Source organism: Cupressus sempervirens, chromosome 3, assembly GCF_028749045.1.
Source record: "Cupressus sempervirens isolate cs-2001-9-10 chromosome 3, ASM2874904v1, whole genome shotgun sequence".
Classification (NCBI taxonomy): Eukaryota; Viridiplantae; Streptophyta; class Pinopsida; order Cupressales; family Cupressaceae; genus Cupressus; species Cupressus sempervirens.
This window is the reverse complement of record NC_143120.1, coordinates 273,995,860-274,014,957: the sequence shown is the minus strand read 5'-3', so window position 1 is coordinate 274,014,957 and position 19,098 is coordinate 273,995,860. Positions and strand designations below refer to the sequence as shown.

The 19,098-nt window shown below is 35.4% G+C and overlaps 1 pseudogene; it reads left to right on the top strand.

The window, feature by feature from the left end:
• Nucleotides 1–3,528: 3,528 nt before the first annotated feature.
• Nucleotides 3,529–16,367, top strand: LOC149565994 (cationic peroxidase 1-like; annotated as a pseudogene).
• The last annotated feature ends 2,731 nt before the right edge of the window (nucleotides 16,368–19,098 follow it).

The window sequence follows — 19,098 nt, the reverse complement described above, 5'->3', positions numbered from 1 at the left end:
CTATAACAGACGTAATGACCTAGTAGGAGTCCCTAGGTCCCCTTAACATATATATGGATAAAAATACCTAAAAATGTATCATGAGGTTGTTATGTGTCATTTGGTAATGTAAGAATCATCATTACCTAATAAGACCTATTATATCCTAATAATACATATTAAGATTTATTAGAACCTATAAAAAATAGTATGACCTATTACGACTCCTATGTCCCCTTAAGACACACATGTCTGGATAACGTATTGAAAAACGCAGTTGACATAAGTGATCTTAATGTGTTTTTTGGCAATGTAAGACTCATTATTACCGGACAATACCTATTATGTGCTAGTAAACATATGAATACCTATTACAACCTATAACAGACGTAATGACCTAGCAGGAGTCCCTAGGTCCCCTTAACATATATATGGATAAAAATACCTAGAAATGTATCATGAGGTCATTATGTGTCATTTGGTAATGTAAGAATCATTATTACCTAACAATAACTAGTTGTTAAAATGAACATCATCAATATCTAAGTGTGGTTCATTTGGTTAGTAGAGGGCCTATGTTATGGTTAGAATGTGGTATGGGTTATGATTGTAGTTAATATAAGGTTATGTTAGAAGGTGTATTTAATGTCAAAATTAATTTTACCATAAGATATTATTGTTTTACCTCTAGATCCATCAGGTTATGTTAGAAACTGAATAATGTTCCCTAAAGGTTTGCTACATTTTTTACTAATATTTTTCTACATGTTTACCTCATAACCTAATATTTTTCTATATTTTAACCTAATGTTTTTCCTAATATTTTTCTAAATTTTAACCTAATGTTTTTCTATATTTTAACCTAATGTTTTTCTATATTTTAACCTAATGTTTTTCTACACTTTTAACTAATGTTTTTCTATATTTTACCCTAATGTTTTTCCTAATATTTTTCTATATTTTAACTTAATATTTTTCTACACTTTTAATTAATGTTTTTCTACATTTTTATCTCATGTTGAACTACATTTTTGCTAACAAATTAATTTAAATACCATTCTAAAATAATCTAAAATAATTAAAATAATTTAAACATATTAAAAAATAAACAATTTAAAGCAAGTCACTCACAAAATACGTCAAAAAAACTATTTTAAGTACAATTAACATCTATTAATCAAAAAATACGTTTAAAAACTATTAAAAAATGGGGAGGAAAAAACCACCAACCAGTTATGGCCAAAACCCTTAACCCACTCTCCAAACATCTAGGAATCGCAACAGTAACAATGATAGCCGCTAGAGGTTTGCGTCGGGTTTTATTTTGGTTCGGGGTTTCAGCTGGAACCCTTTCGGTCGAACGTGTTTCGGCTGAAACAGTACGCACCACGTAGGCGCGCGAAACCACCACGTGTGTACAGCTAGATCCGTTACGGTCGAAACCATTACGACCGAAAGGGTTTCGGCCGAAATGGTACAAGATATCACAAACGGTGACAGAGCTTTGTGCTTTTACCCCTCAAAGGATATAGTTTATAATTTCTCCATTGGTTTTTTTTTTTTTTTTTTCTAATTTTGTATCCAATTGTCTATTGTACCATATATGAGGTTCTTTTCTACATTATTTATAGAAATTATATATAGTTACTAAAATTTATTATATTGTATTAAATAATAATAATAATAATTTATTATATAATTATTTTATATATAGTTAGTACTTATTATATATTATTATATATATTTATATATCATATATATTATAGTTATATATTACATATATTAATAACATAAGTTAATAAACTATATAAAGATGTATGTTACTGGCAATCCCCCTAGGGACATACATGTTGTGTTCCAATAAGTCCAAAAGGGTCATGGGATACCCTATGGCCCCTTTGATCCATTATGTGATAACATATGTTCTAAGGGTCATAGGATGCCTAGGGACATATATCTTGTGTTTCAATCGGTAGAAAGGGGATATAGAGTATCCTATGACCCCTTTCAACCTATTATATGATAACCCAAGGGTCCTAGGACCCCTATAGACATAAATGTTGTGCTCTAATGAGTTGAAAGGGGCCATAGAGTATCCTATGACCCACTTGACCCATTACATGATAATATATATTCCTAGGAACATACATTATCATGTAATGGGTTGAAAGGGGTCATAGGGTATTTGATGACCCCTTTTGACCCATTGGAACACAACATGTATGGCCTTAGGGATCCTAAGACCCTTAGGAACATCAGTTATCATGTAATGGGTTGACGATTTTAACCCATTGGAACACAACACACATGATGATAAGGGTCCTAGCACCCCTAGGAACATGTGTTCTCATATAATGGGTCAAAAGGGGTCATAGGATACCCTATGACCCCTTTCTACCCATTTGAACACAATATGTATGTCACTGGGGGCCTAGGACTCCTAGGAACATATGTTGTTATGTATTTGATTGAAATGGGTCATAGGTTATCCTATGACCCCTTTCAACCCACTTGACCACAACATATTTTTCCTTAGGGGTCCTAGAACCCATAAGAACATATTTTGTCAATTAATGGGTCGAAAAGGGTCATAGGATATCCTTTAATCCCATTTGACCCATTGGAACACAACAAAATTATGCCCCTAGGGGTCCTAGGACCCCTATGAACATATTTTTCAATATAATGGGTCAAGATGTGTCATAGCATGCCCTATGACCCATTTCTACCAATTCAAACACATGTATATCTTTAGGGGTCCTAAGACTCCTAGGAACATATGTTGTCATGTAATGTGTCGAAAGGGCCTTTTGACCCATTCCAACAAATAGTAGATGCCGAGTAGTTCAGGTGCCGAGTTAGAAGAAAGAATCCAATGTATGTCAAGCATCAGAGACTTCATATGCCAAGTAACATAGATTGGACATAATTGTTTGTTATGGCACAAACAACTATGAAAACTATTTTTTAGCTGGCTTAAAGATAGATCTCAATATTTTGGAGATAACGACGAATCCATATGTAGATTTGCTATGTAATTACATGCAACCAATCATAAAATAGGAAGGTTTGAGCAGTAATATGGATGAATCTAAGCCATAGATTCATACCTAACCCTAAGTCACCAAAATTTTTATAAGGAAGACAAAGACCTAAACTTTTTATTAATGAGAAATAGTGTAATAAGGATAGATTGCTAGAGAGTGGGCATTGAGATTATTTTGAGTTTACTTATCGATGATAAGATCTTGGCAAAAATGAATTCACTTGAGTGTGATGAACAAGTATGGGAACTTCATTCATGTGTGGATTATACTATAATCATCTACCATAGATTCAATCAACATGATCAATATCATAATCATGATGAATAAATGTATTAGTGATATCCATGTTGGTAATTTCTCTCATAGAAAAATTCAATAGTTGCTACCAAATGGCTAATAATAGTCAAATTATATTTGATCCTATCAATGGATGTAAGCTCTTTGGAACTGCATTGGATTTATTATTTGGCTTTATAAATTAGAAATCTGCCTGGTACAATTTATGGCAAATTTGATTTGGTTCTATGTTCTTATTTATTTTTAGTCTCCTCTCATGTTTATTGTTCATTATTCATTACTATTGTGAAAACTATCAAAAAACACAAAAAAAAAACAAAACCTTATGCAACTTCTGTCTATTCTCAAAGACCATCAAAGAAATCACAGGAAAATATAGTTTATTAATTTAAAAACTACAACAGATCAGCAAAGTTGTAAAATGTAGCTTTTCAAAACTTGCTAAAATTGCAAAACAATGTAACTGTTGATTGTTTCAATTCTGTGATTCTGTCTTGATGAGTAGCCATTGATCCAAGACTTCAAGTACTAAAACTAACTCATTCATCAAGTTAAATTAATAAAAAAAAAAGGAACAAAAAAAAAAAACCTTTGGATGAACACGTTGAAACCCATTGATGTACATGCCTATAGTTTAGCTTTCATTGCCTTCCAACTAGTTTTTGTTGGAAGGCAACCCTAGACCTTCAAATTGTGGAGGAATCATAAGAAATAATTTTGGGGGAGGGGTGGTTGATTTTTCTAATCCATTGAGTTTCCAAACTAACCACTTTACAAAAGCCAATGTTACTTGCCATACAGTTAAACTGGCCTTTGAAATGGGAATCAAAAAATTATGGTTGGAGGGGGATTCTAATAACATTATAAGATGTATAAAGGGAATCAGTCAACCCTCCTGGTCTATTGCTAATTTAATTGAAGAGACCCAAAATCTCCTTCAAAATTTTGAGTGTATCCATGTCACCCATGTTTATAGGGAAGCTAACCCTATGGAAGATTGGTTCGGCAATGAAGCAGTCAGGCAAGATAAGGTGATGACTTGGAATTTGGATGGGCACTGAAACCATAAATCTGCAACCTAAATTCATAATAAAGAATGGTGTACTCTATCCCTAATAGCAACGCACACTATCTGAAGAATCCAATGCCAATAACTGCTAAAGGCTACGTCCCAGCCAATCTAGAACTTGGGGTTTGCGTCCCAGATGAAGAATTGATCTCTCATAGCCAATTCACAAAAACAAGTTTTTCAATATGCAAAAGATAATAAGAAATTAGGTCTGCATCTCCTTATATCCCCTTCCAATTGTAAATTGAACCCTAAAGGGAAATTACACTTTGCCCTTTAACTAAAATATAATAAAATAACATTTTCCCAATTAAAGTCGTCCATGCTATAGGAAAAACATTACTTTATTAAAATTCCATAGCTGAAGGCACCAAAAAGTCTACAGATAGTAAAAATCATGTATAATAATTTGAGACCTTTCCAACGAGCTATAATACATAGGTGTACCTGATCAACTAAAGCCAAAATCCCCTTATTACTCCAAAATGGTTATATTATTAACCTTATCTTAATTTATTTAATCACCAACTTAGGAAATATTTAAATATATTAAAATATTTTCCAAATGGTCCCAAAAGGCCCAAAATGATCAATCAAACATGAATCTGACCTTGTCACCTGTTTGTGACTGATGCCAGACAAGATGGGATGCCCTTGCTAATCTGCTGTAGTTTTTAAATTAATAAACTATATTTTCCTATGATTTCTTTGATGGTCTTTGAGAATAGACAAAAGTTGTAGAAGGTTTTTTTTTTGTTATGTATTTTTTGATAGTTTTCATAATAGTAATGAATAATGAACAATAAACATGAGAGGAGACTGAAAATAAATAAGAACATAGAGCCAAATCAGAATTGCTATAAATCGTACCAGGCAGATTTCTGATTTATAAAGCCAAATAATAAATCCAATGCAATTCCAAGGAGCTTACATCCTACAATGATGCCAAACTGCTGTAAATGGCAGCCGTAAGACTGCAAGGAATCACGTCCCAGCTGAAAGAATCAATTTGTAATGCTGAAACCATAAATTTGCAACCTGAATCCATAATAAAGAATGGTGTACTCTATCCTTGATAGCAATGCACACTATCTGAAGAATCCAATGCCAATAAATGCTGAGGGCTACATCCCAGCCAATCCAGAACCTAGGGTTTGCGTCCCAGATGAAGAATTGCTCTCTCAAAGCCAATTCACAAAAACAAGTTTTTCAATATGCAAAAGATAATAAGAAATTAGGTCTCCATCTCCTTATATCCCCTTCCAATTGTAAATTGAACCCTGGTTTGTTTGGCATACTACACCTTGGAGTTTGTTAGTAATGGAAAACATATCAGTTATGGAGATAGAGGTATGGATTAGATTTTGGGCCTTTCGGGACCATTTGGAAAATATTTTAATATATTTTAATATTTCCTAGGTTGGTGATTGAGTAAATTAAAATAAGGTTAATAATATAACCATTTTGGAGTAATAAGGGGATTTTGGCTTCAGTTGATCAGGTACACCTATGTGTTATAGCTCATTGGAAAGGTCTCAAATTATTATACATGATTTTTAATATTTGTAGACTTTTTGGTGCCTTCAGCTATGGAATTTTAATAAAGTAATGTTTTTCCTATAGCATGGATGACTTTAATTGGGAAAATGTTATTTTATTATATTTTATTTAAAGGGCAAAGTGTAATTTCCCTTTAGGGTTCAATTTACAATTGGAAGGGGATATAAGGAGATGGAGACCTAATTTCTTATTATCTTTTGCATATTGAAAAACTTTTTTTTGTGAATTGGCTCTAAGAGAGCAATTCTTCATCTGGGACGCAAACCCCAAGTTCTGGATTGGCTGGGACGTAGCCCTCAACAGATATTGGCATTGGATTCTTCAGACAGTGTGCATTGCTATCAGGGATAGAGTACACCATTCTTTATTGTGAATTTAGGTTGCAGATTTATGGTTTCAGCGTTATAGATTGATTTATGGTCCCTAGGGATGCTAGGACTCCTAGAGATATACATCATGTGTTTGAATGGGCCAAAAGGGGTCATAGAGTTTCCTATGACCCCGTTTGACCCATTAAATGATAAGATTTGTTCATAAGGGTCCAATGCCAGCTAGGAAAATATATCATGTATTCAAATGAGTCGAAATGGGTTATAGAGTACCCCATGACCCCTTTCAACACATTAGATGACAATATATGTTTTTAGGCATCCTAAAACCCCTAGGGACATAAATAATATGTTTGAATGGGTCAAAAGGGGTCATAGGTTTGAATGGGTTGGGGTGGGTTGAATTAGGTTATAGGGTGCCCTATGACCCTTTTTGACCTATTAAATGAGAGTATAGGAAAATATATCATGTGTTCAAGTGAATCAAAAAGGGTCATAGAGTACCTTAAGACCTCTTTCAACCCATTATATGAAAATACATGTTCCTGGGACTACTAGGACCCCTAGGGACATACATCATGAATTTGAATAGATCCAAAGGGGTCATATGATATGCTTTGACCCCTCTCAACCCATTATATGGCAACATATCTTCCTAGGGGCCTAAGACCCCTAGTGACATACATCATGTGTTTGAATGGGTTGAGTGGGATCATAGGGTACCCTATGACTCCTTTTGACCCATTACATGAGAATATATGTTCTTGGGGGTCCTAGGACCCCTAGGAAGATATTTCATGTGTTTCCATGAGTTGAAATGGGTCATACATTATCTTATAACTAGTTTCAATCCATTATATGATAGCATAAGGAGCCCTAGGGACACACATTATGTGTTTGAATGGGTCTAAAGGGGTCATATCATACCCTATGACCCCTTTTGAGCCATTAAATGATAACATACATTGCTAGAGGTCTTAGGAGATCAAGGAACATATATCATGTATTCAAATGAGTTGAAAGGGGTTGGAGAGTACTCTATGATCCCTTTCAGCCAATTACATAACAAAATATGTTCATAGGTATACTAGAACCCCTAGGGACATATATCATGTGTATGCAATTGAAGAAAATGGCTTTTGTCACTTGTTCACAGAAGACTATTATTTTCTGTATGGCTCTGGTGTTTTGTTAGAGTGGCCTATCTGAGGCAACACTTAGGACTACCTTTTATGATGCCATCTATCTGCAAGCAGTTTGAAATATCCCCGGCAGGTATTTGCTCCTTTTTACACCCAAAACTTTAAACTTTAAGAGTTAGACATTCCGTTAAACAGTTAGTTGGCTAGCTCTGATACCACTGAAATGACCCTGACTAATAAGGTCACTTAAAACCCAATGCTTAGTCTTAAAACAATTTGTCAAAACTGGGCATGTACTGAATACTACTGCTGGAAGTAATTTCCTGATTGTCGGAAATTGTTTACAGAACTAACACTATTTAATAGATGGTGCCCCAAACATACTATACTAACTAAGAAAAATTTACAAATAGTTAGTGAGAAATGTAAAGATATAGCTGTAAACCTAAAAATTTTCCATAATGCTGAATACTGAAACATCTATTATTTAAATCACTCCTCCTTCATATGACTGTTTATTACAATTAATGATTACTCAATTATGTCCTTGGCCTAATCTTAAAAATTGATATGCAAACATGAGAACCTGAGAATGTCCGCGCTGCCCAATTGCTGAGGAAATTCTAAAGTCAAATAGACCTGTACATGAATACTCTAGTCAATATTTAATTCCCAGCTGGAATAGGCTTGGACTTGGCCATCATAATCCTTGCCATTAGTGCCGATGAATCTGAAGTGAATCTTCAAGATGTTCTTGACCCACCTACCAATACTGCTGTAATAATTCGCAACCTTCAAGCAATGCCTAATCTGACATGAACTGAATCCGCTTGGTGTCAAGGAAGACGAAGCCCCAAATTGCATGGAATTTGGATCAGTTATGAAGGCTGGGTTGCTCCCGCACAATTCTGTTCCTCTTAAACTTCAGACTGCATGCTAAGTCCCTGTGTCTTAATATGAACTCTATAATGGTCAGATTAAGACCTCTGATCTATTCTGACCTGCTCCTCTCAACCTGTCCACACTGCTGTACCCGTACAGTCCTGTGCGATTTTAATATAATTTACAGACTTCCAAAAATAGCGCCCAAACTAGTATGGACTGAACCGCCTAGGGATATTAGATAGTCCTTTAAAGCTTAAATTGAAACTCTCAATCAGTTCTGTGGAAAATAAACAAATTTGTGACCATGAACCTTAGTACAGCTCTAACCTGTACGGCCTGTTCAGCGAATAATCTGCTTGGTATTGGGTGCCGAACTTGGTATAATTTGGACTGCCGAGGGTTAATGTATAGCCCCTCTCAGACATAAATTCAGACTCCCTCACAGTAAGAAGTTATGAATAAAAATGTGCTTCCAGCTTCTTTCGAATTTCTCCAGTTCTGCGATGATTTGTGTAGACGGCAATTAATTCCACTCTAACTAATCTCCCACTGATCAACGATCCTCAAAATTGGCCTTAGGCCACAGATTTCATCCTGATGAAATGACTGTGATGTCACCTCCAATCTGCAATAATTCAGGTGATATTTCACACCCTCAAAATTGCGTACCAATTGAGAGTTATCGTTCTCAATGGCCAACTATGACAATTGCAGAAACCCTAGGTTCCACAATGCACCTGTGATTAAATCACAATCTGAAATCAAAGAGATAAAACAACTGCCTGATTCGAATGGAGCCCCGGGGTGCCTATTTATTCTTTTCTCTCCACCTTCTCCAGAGACTTCTAGAACATTTTTGATCTTATCCCTCAAGTGACTTTATTAAATATTTTCCAAGTCACTTTATTAAATACAAGGTTATCTTTTAATATTATTTATTTAATTAAAATAATTAATTAGTCGTCCTTAGACAACCATTAATTAAATTAATTAAATCGAACTGTCACCAAAAAATTTGGGGACATGACAGTCCGCCCTTCCTGAAATTGCTTGTCCCCAAGTAATGGCTGAACCATGAACCAATCAGTATGCTTGGGTCCCAAATGTAAACCTGTGTATCATCCCAATCCTCATCATACTCCCATGGAGAAATCATCAATACCAGTAGCTGAGAAACTGTATTTAACATACAAACAACTGACAACTCTGATGAAATTATCTGTAAACCAACTGTAGATGTCAGTAGAAGAAACCATTCTGCGGAACTCAAGCCAACTGAAACATCAACTTTATCAAGACTCAAGCCCCCGTCAGAATGACACTTGCACCCAACTGTACTGTAGATATGATAACAGCTATAGGTACCTGAATCACTGCCATCAAATCCAATCTCTGAAATACTACTCCAGGTGTGTCGATGCTGCAAGCCGAGTAACTTGCTACTACTAGTTTCATTTTCAAAAGATGGTGCCAATCTATCCCCTAATGGATGGTAAGAAACTGGAGCCAATCTACATCTGCGTGAAATAACATCTTCTATCTCTGTGTCAAAAGAGAAATGATGAGCGTACCCTACCATATAATGCCGGTAAGAACCTCCAAACTCTGCTGCTGGCTCATCATCACTGAACTGGGAATCAATAGATGGCTCCATTTTCTGACTTCGAGTGACTGTAGGTCGGATAGGACCCTGTGCACTCTGCTCAACAAACTCCTCCTCGAGATCCTTGTAAGGTAGCATAGTAGAAAGGACCCCTATAATCTTCTCAACCAATCCGCGAATAAAACTAGTATCATGGATGAGAACACCTTCTGTCACTTCATGCGAGTCCAAATGAACACATGCACTATCCAGCAAATACTCCATGAACAGTTCAGTGCAGTAAAAATTATATGAGGAAACATTAACATACTCTCCTTTACACCACAACTGGTCCTCCTGTAAGGGTGGCATACTCAACTGTACCACACTATCAACTATTTGAGAAGAGTCAATCTGGAGACTTGACTCTACTGGTATCCCAAACTCATTAAGACCAACTTCTTCCAAACCCTGAACATGTGTGTCAGTCTCAACAATAAGCTCCTCAAAAGCAACTGTAGGAGTATACTTACCGTCATCTACCTCAATAGACATATGAACTGGGTCTGGGGCTAGTTTTGACTGCAAATGCTCCAACTCCACGGTCACCTCCTTCAACTGAAACTGTGACTTTTATAGATCCTGCCGAGTGTCCTCTAAAGCCTCAGTAGTCGCTATGAGCTCTTGGGAAAGCTCACTCACCTCCTCTTCACGATCCAAGAGTGCCTCATAGGCTGTACTTCCCCACTCAACCAAGTGATCACGGTCGGCTACCAATCGTAAATAATCCTGCTTCAAAATCCGAATAGCTTCACGCAAGGCATGAATCTCTGACAAAGAAAAGTAACCACCGCTGGACTCATCTGTCATAGAAGAACCCCAACCAGTAATAGCCAACAACTGGCGAGCAGTATCAAAATGCTCACAAGCGATAGCAATGTCTCGTTCACTAACTTTCAACTGGCTAATCACATGATGGCTCTGGCTGAACTGTCTCCAACAATCTTCTTCTGGAGCTCTTAAAGGAGTATCCTCAATATTAACATCCATATCTCGCGAATCATCTGCACCTAAAGAATCTGTCAAGGAAGCTGAAAAATTGTTTACTTCATTCTTTCGGATGTCAAAACGATCCTGGGACTCATCTGTACATGCTTCCAAATATAAAAAACCTTCAACACTTTCCAGCAAGAAGGGTCGTCTACATATATGAACCAAGCCCAATACCAGTGTATAAAAACTAATACCAACATCGGATGTTCTGCTGGCACAAGGAAAGACAACACCGTATACTCTACTAATCAAATCCATGATAGCACTCAGACAATCATTGCTACCATTAAGTGTTAAAGATCTCCAGTTAACTGAATCCCAAATGCTGCTGAAATGTTCTCGAGTCCATATCCGTAAACAAGAAATAGCTGGTAACTCAAGCAAACTCCTTACCTGAGTAATGTGACCAATACCAACTAACTTCACATACCTGTCTGCCATTGTCCTTGTATCCTGGATGTGAATGCAAGATGAACTCGTAACATTATCAGCTACCATATATGATCCGTCAAATGTAGAAAGCTGAGTGTTAGACGTACCAGATGAAATTAAACTTAGCTCCATGCCATGCTCATTCTCATTTCTCTCCCAGTCCTGTAATGCCAAAGTTGCTCGAGTGTCCTCAAGCTCGCAAGAAAGCTTGACAACTTCCTCCTCCTTCCTCCTCAAGGCATCTGAATAATCTTTGGTAAGGCTAAGAAGATGGTCACGATCTGATAGAAGATGTAAATAGCTCAGCTTCATCTTTCCCATTCCTTCACCAATTGCATGTAAGTCACAGCAAGAAGAATTTTCCTGGACTCCCTTATGTCTTCCTTGTAACTGAATCATCTGGATGTGCTCTTCTAACATCTCCCGCATCCTGTCATGACGAGATAAAGAAGCCACAATACTATCTTTGCTTACCTTCAGCTGGCTGGACAAATCATGTGAAGTACTGCCATTCTCATCCTCATGTGATGAAGCATCTAACTGAGCCTGGTACTCTCTGTCAGCAAAATCATAAATGCTTGATGTCTGCTCATTTTCACCAGGTATCTCATCACCATGCCCAATGACATCTTCATCATCATCTGAACTCACTTTACTGTAATCATTGCCTGTTGGAACCAAACTACCTTGAGCTGAGTCATCATCCTTGGAAAGCTCGTATTCAATTGTCTCGACTTGAGTGTCAAGTTGACAGTTACTATCCATCAGCGTAATGTCCTTCACCGCTTCTTCCTGTGACCAAACTGAAACCTCTGACTGGTTGCACACTTGTTTCTCGAACTCCTCATTAAGGTTCCTAGTAACATCGCCCACTGTATCAGCCAACGCTTTGTGAGAAGATTTGTCAAAATGAAATCCAGTTGATTTATTCACCTTAGCTGGGACGGACAGCCTGTCAAGCATACGGTGGTGTTTAACCAACAGTTCAGACATGTTATGTTTGATTTTTCTGAGCTCATCCTGAATACCTGAATAGTCCTCCTTTCCACAATTTTGACTCTGAATACTGCATCTATTACTTGTCCAAGATTGTGTCCTTGGAGACTTTGTGTTGTACCTGTCCATCTTGGTTGAAGTAGAGTGCTGATCACTCATGTAATTCGGTTCTCACCCCACAGGATGGCAAGAAAACCGCTCTGATACCACTGAAATATCCCCGGCAGGTATTTGCTCCTTTTTACACCCAAAAATTTAAACTTTAAGAGTTAGAAATTCCGTTAAACAGTTAGTTGGCTAGCTCTGATACCACTGAAATGACCCTGACTAATAAGGTCACTTAAAACCCAATGCTTAGTCTTAAAACAATTTGTCAAAACTGGGCATGTACTGAATACTACTGCTGGAAGTAATTTCCTGATTGTCGGAAATTGTTTATAGAACTAACACTATTTAATAGATGGTGCCCCAAACGTACTATACTAACTAAGACAAATTTACAAATAGTTAGTGAGAAATGTAAAGATATAGCTGTAAACCTAAAAATTTGCCATAATGCTGAATACTGAAACATCTATTATTTAAATCACTCCTCCTTCATATGACTGTTTATTACAATTAATGATTACTCAATTATGTCCTTGGCCTAATCTTAAAAATTGATATGCAAACATGAGAACCTGAGAATGTCCGCGCTGCCCAATTGTTGAGGAAATTCTAAAGTCGAATAGACCTGTACATGAATACTCTAGTCAATATTTAATTCCCAGCTGGAACAGGCTTGGACTTGACCATCATAATCCTTGCCATTAGTGCCGATGAATCTGAAGTGAATCTTCAAGATGTTCTTGACCCACCTACCAATACTGCTGTAATAATTCGCAACCTTCAAGCAATGCCTAATCTGACATGAACTGAATCCGCTTGGTGTCAAGGAAGACGAAGCCCCAAATTGCATGGAATTTGGATCAGTTATGAAGGCTGGGTTGCTCCCGCACAATTCTGTTCCTCTTAAACTTCAGACTGCATGCTAAGTCCCTGTGTCTTAATATGAACTGTATAATGGTCAGATTAAGACCTCTGATCTATTCTGACCTGCTCTTCTCAACCCGTCCACACTGTTGTACCCGTACAGTCCTGTGCGATTTTAATATAATTTACAGATTTCCAAAAACAACGCCCAAACTAGTATGGACTGAACCGCCTAGGGATATTAGATAGTCCTTTAAAGCTTAAATTGAAACTCTCAATCAGTTCTGTGGAAAATAAACAAATTTGTGACCATGAACCTTAGTACAGCTCTAACCTATACGGCCTGTTCAGCGAATAATTTGCTTGGTATTGGGTGCCGAACTTGGTATAATTTGGACTGCCGAGGGTTAATGTATAACCCCTCTCAGACATAAATTCAGACTCCCTCACAGTAAGAAGTTATGAATAAAAATGTGCTTCCAGCTTCTTTCGAATTTCTCCAGTTCTGCGATGATTTGTGTAGACGGCAATTAATTCCACTCTAACTAATCTCCCACTGATCAACGATCCTCAAAATTGGCCTTAGGCCACATATTTCGTCCTAATGAAATGACTGTGATGTCACCTCCAATCTGCAATAATTCAGGTGATATTTCACACCCTTAAAATTGCGTACCAATTGAGAGTTATCGTTCTCAATGGCCAACTATGACAATTGCAGAAACCCTAGGTTCCACAATGCACCTATGATTAAATCGCAATCTGAAATCAAAGAGATAAAACAACTGCCTGATTCGAATGGAGCCCCGGGGTGCCTATTTATTCTTTTCTCTCCACCTTCTCCAGAGACTTCTAGAACATTTTTGATCTTATCCCTCAAGTGACTTTATTAAATATTTTCCAAGTCACTTTATTAAATACAAGGTTATCTTTTAATATTATTTATTTAATTAAAATAATTAATTAGTCGTCCTTGGACAACCATTAATTAAATTAATTAAATCGAACTGTCACCAAAAAATTTGGGGACATGACACAGTTTCGATAATAAATTCCATAGTTGCACAAGCTTTGGCCAATAAGTCGAGAATGGGCACATTGTTACTCCACCTCTTTTTCCATGATTTCTTTGTTTAAGTAATATACAACTCTTTTCCCCCATTGTTTTCTATACTTTCCATTTTGAACAACAATTGTATTTGAGTTTTTGTTGATAATTCTATCCCATTGTAGGGCTGTGATGGATTTGTACTATTGGATAACACTGCAAATTTCATAGGAGAGAAGAGTGAATTGCCTAATGTCAATTCATTGAGAGATTTTGAAGTCACTGATAGTATTAAGTCTAAAATTGAGAGTGCCTGCAATGACATTGTTTCTTGTGTAGATATTCTCATAGTAACCACTTCTGATTTAGTTGTACAGGTAATCATGAATTTTATTGCTTTCATTTACCAATACACATTTTTATATAGTCATTTTAAAATATCAGTTATATTAAAAATTTAGAACAAAAAATAGGAGATAATTTCTATAATGAGTGTTAAGTGTTTTATTTATTCTTATGAGAGATGGGTTTATGTCAACTACTACTCATGAAATATGGGTCAATGAGTTTGAACAAGTTAAATTCTGATAGCTATATCACAATTTGACTTGGTGTAGAAAATATCTATTGCTTACCAATTGATGAGCATAAGGGGCTTTTTAATGAATGGTTCATAAGACACTACACTTGGTGAAGTTTTTTGCAAATAGGGTTGCAACCATAGTGGATTTAACCATAGAGGAAACTCCATAGTTAAAGGCATTGGAGCTGGAGTAGTACTAAAAGGGGTGACGTAAGTCCCTGTGTTTCACCTCTTTGAGCATCACCTAGATCCAATGAGTATTAAGTGTTGCATTTATTCTCATTAGGGAAGGGTTCATGTGAATGACTACTCAAGAAACATTGGATCAATGTTTGACTCAAGAACTCCACAGTTAAATCCAACCACCTTCTTTTAATATAAGATGAGCCATCCCATTAAATTCTAATAATAATATCACAATTAAATATAAAACACTTATAGCCTTCGTTGTTATATGAATAGCTTTTACAATATTTAGAACTACTTTAGATTCACAGAATAGCATATGACATTAAGTTTACCTAAAACTTGCAGTTAGGAGGTCCAACATGGAATGTGCTGGTGGGAAGGCGAGATGCGACGACTGCAAGCAAAACGGCTGCAACTAGGAACCTTCCAGGCCAGGGTTCGAGCCTCCGCAGTCTTATCTCTGCGTTTCAAACACAAAGACTGAATGCCACTAATATGGTTACACCCTCTGGTAATCTTATGTCATTATTGTATCTTTTAACTGTAACCCATTTGAGAACTACGTTTTTATTATTATTGGTCTTATTCTTGTAATAAAAATAAAAAGCTAGAAACTTAGGTGCTCTTTTTAAAAAAAGACAAGGTATTTTCATCTTTACTCTCATTATATTTGTTTTAATTGCTTTAAATAGTGAATGTTGACATTTGTTCTATAAATGCTGAAAAAGTTTAAACTTTGATATCTCTTGCGTCTAAGCTCTTGGTATAGGTACTAATGACAGACTTATTGTTAATGGTGTGCGTAAATGAATAGGTGCTCATACAATCGGCAACGTTCGTTGCCTATTCTATAGATCTCGTATTTACGGTGATACCAACATAGACCAGAATTTTGCATCTTCTCTTCAGGCAAACTGTTCCAGCAGCAGTGATTCTACAGACAACCTTGGTTCCTTAGATGTGACAACCCCTACTGTTTTTGATAATGGATACTACCAAGCTCTAAAAGAATTTCGAGGGCCTTTTCCACTCTGACCAGGAGTTGTTTAACAACGGTACAGCGGATGCTCAGGTTACAAACTACGGCGCTAATCAAAACTCCTTCTTCACTGATTTTGCCGCTGCCATGATTAAGCTAGGAAATATCAAAGTTCTCACCGGAGCTAAGGGGAAGATTAGGAAAAACTGTAGGCTAATTAATTGATGTGTACATGGACCATTGCTCTCTGATGACATTTTATATTGTTGTAATGCAACCTGTAATAAAAAGAAAATGAATGAGATCTCCCTCATAATGCGTTGTATTATCGATTGAGTACTTAAAAGGGTCTGGATCTCCTTGCCCAACGCAACGTTCTATTGACCCCATTTAAAACAAATAAATATTCGCCCACGGTGGTGGACGCTTTTATTATTGTATCTATTTAGTCGAAAAATTGAATCTTGAAACTACAAGATTTTACTGACGCCTACATTAGCTGCAAATTTGGATCCCATCGAAAAATGGCACAAGCATTCTTGTTGTGCCAAAAATGGCCGATGGCCTAACAAAATTTGGATTGCAAGAGATTTGGTGAAGAAAGATCAATTGGTGTATTAACATTTCTGTTTATATTATTTAGTTAGGTTATATTTATTGAGATACCATTTTAAAAAATGTCTACATTTAATTCAAGTCATAATTAAATGTTTGTTGAAATAAGTTTATTTGAGAACTTATAATGTTATATAAAAATAAAAAGATGTTTATTAACATGTAAGTTAAATAGTAGTTCTTTATTATTATAATAGTGTTTAATTATTTGTTGACTTGTATTAGATATAAAATTAGACATAATAAAAGTTAATGCTCAATAATAGATATGTAGTCCATTTAGCTTGTATATAAATTATTATTAAATTAAAATATAATACTTACAACAATTTTTTTTTTAATTCAACAATTAGGGTATTTTAGATTTAATTTTGGTTGAATATTTTAAAAATTATTTTAGGTAACTTTACACTAGATATTCTATTTTGATGACTTGTATGATGAGTCATAGCTCTAAAAACTTATTAGAGATCGATAACTAACCATTCTATATTGTTAAAAAAATTAAGGTGTTACAATATTTCATGCTAGGATTGCATGCTAATGAGATTAACTCACATAGTTGTTGGTCCCTCTCCTAGCACCCACCATAAATGTCAACACACACATATGACCAATAATGCAATAGACAAGGTTTATAACATGTAAGATCATGTAATGACTATTATCATATTTCTTAATATATTTGGAAGAACAATCGTATGCATGTTCATGAGGTGTGTGACTCATATTTTTACCCAATTCATGGCACTAACTAGTGGCAAAATCTTGTGGATAATTGTTATGGGAGTGCTTAGATTATTCATGAATCCCTAATCTCAAGAAAAATAAAATGATAGGCAAGTAAAGCTTGAATCCTTTGCTAAAGAATCTTTGAGTACTTCGAAAAAAAGGATTTAAAGTATATAGATTATACAAAATAAATACACTTTAATACATTTCTAAAAGTGAAAGAGGTGCCAAGAAATGTGGAGGCTAGCCTCAAGAGAATTTAGGAAGTGGTTACATATAATATAACTTGAAAAGAGGAATAAAGAGAAGACATATATTGTTCAAAGTATTTTTGTTGGATCTTTGTTTATGAGGATGGTCTTGTAACATACCCCCATAAAAAATGCAAGTCAAAGAAATCCTTCCAAATGTAACCTATAACCAATCAATTAATTGTTAACAAGGCACCTTTTTTTGTTCAATATTTAAAATGGTATTCTAATTAAATTATTAACTAATTTTGTCTAAGGTGGTAGATAATATCCTGATTTCTTTTAATAAATGAATAATAATTTCTCATTAGCATGGATATAAGCTATTATTGAAAAATATTCTTATTGTCAAAACATTATGAAATTTGATACTATACGAAAGGTGAGGTTCTTTTCTACATTATTTAAACAATTTTATCTAGGATAAGGGTGAAAGCACAAACTCGTGTCACCCTTTGGGATATCTTTAGGGATTATGGCCGAAACAGTTATGGTCAAAGTGGTTATGACCGAAACCCTATTGGTTGTACGTATGTGACACTTTCCTAGGGCAATGTGGCAGAAAAGGTTACGACTGAAACCCTTTTGGTCAAAATGGTACAAGGTTATATATATATATATGCAAAAAGCACATTTAGGAGGTCATTTTAGCTATTGCGGTTTTTGAATTTTGGGGAGCTGGTTAAGGTGTTTCGGTTGTAAGTGATGGGTGTTTTTTTTCTTTTCATTTTTTTCTATTATTTTGTTAAGTTCTTTTTATTTATTACATGTTAGTATAAATTAATTGTATTTTAAGTGTTTTAGTAGTTTGTTATTTCTAGTTTAGTTTTTTTTTAATATAGTTAAACCATATGTTAGATAGAGTACATAGTATGTACATTAGAAAATTAAATCTAAAGTCAATTTTAATTTAATTAACCATAGGTATAGATTTTACATCTAGGTAACTATAGTCTTATTTAATTAAATATCTACTTAATAATAGATATAGATTTTACATCATATATAGCTAAATTAATTACATTTTAGAAACCATTAACCTAGTGAACCTATATAGTTATTTATATATATTGAAATTTTTAAAGATATCTAGAACTAATATGTAGTCAAACATTAGGTAGAACTAAACAAGAATAACTCCTAGTTGTTCAAACTTTTAAACTTTAAATTTAATCAATTTCATAACACACACAGACACACACAAATATATATAGATATGTGTGTGCATGTATGTCTACATATACATATGTATATGTATATATGTACACACACACACACACACACACACACACACACACACACACACACACACACACACACACACACACACACACACACACACACACACACACACACAC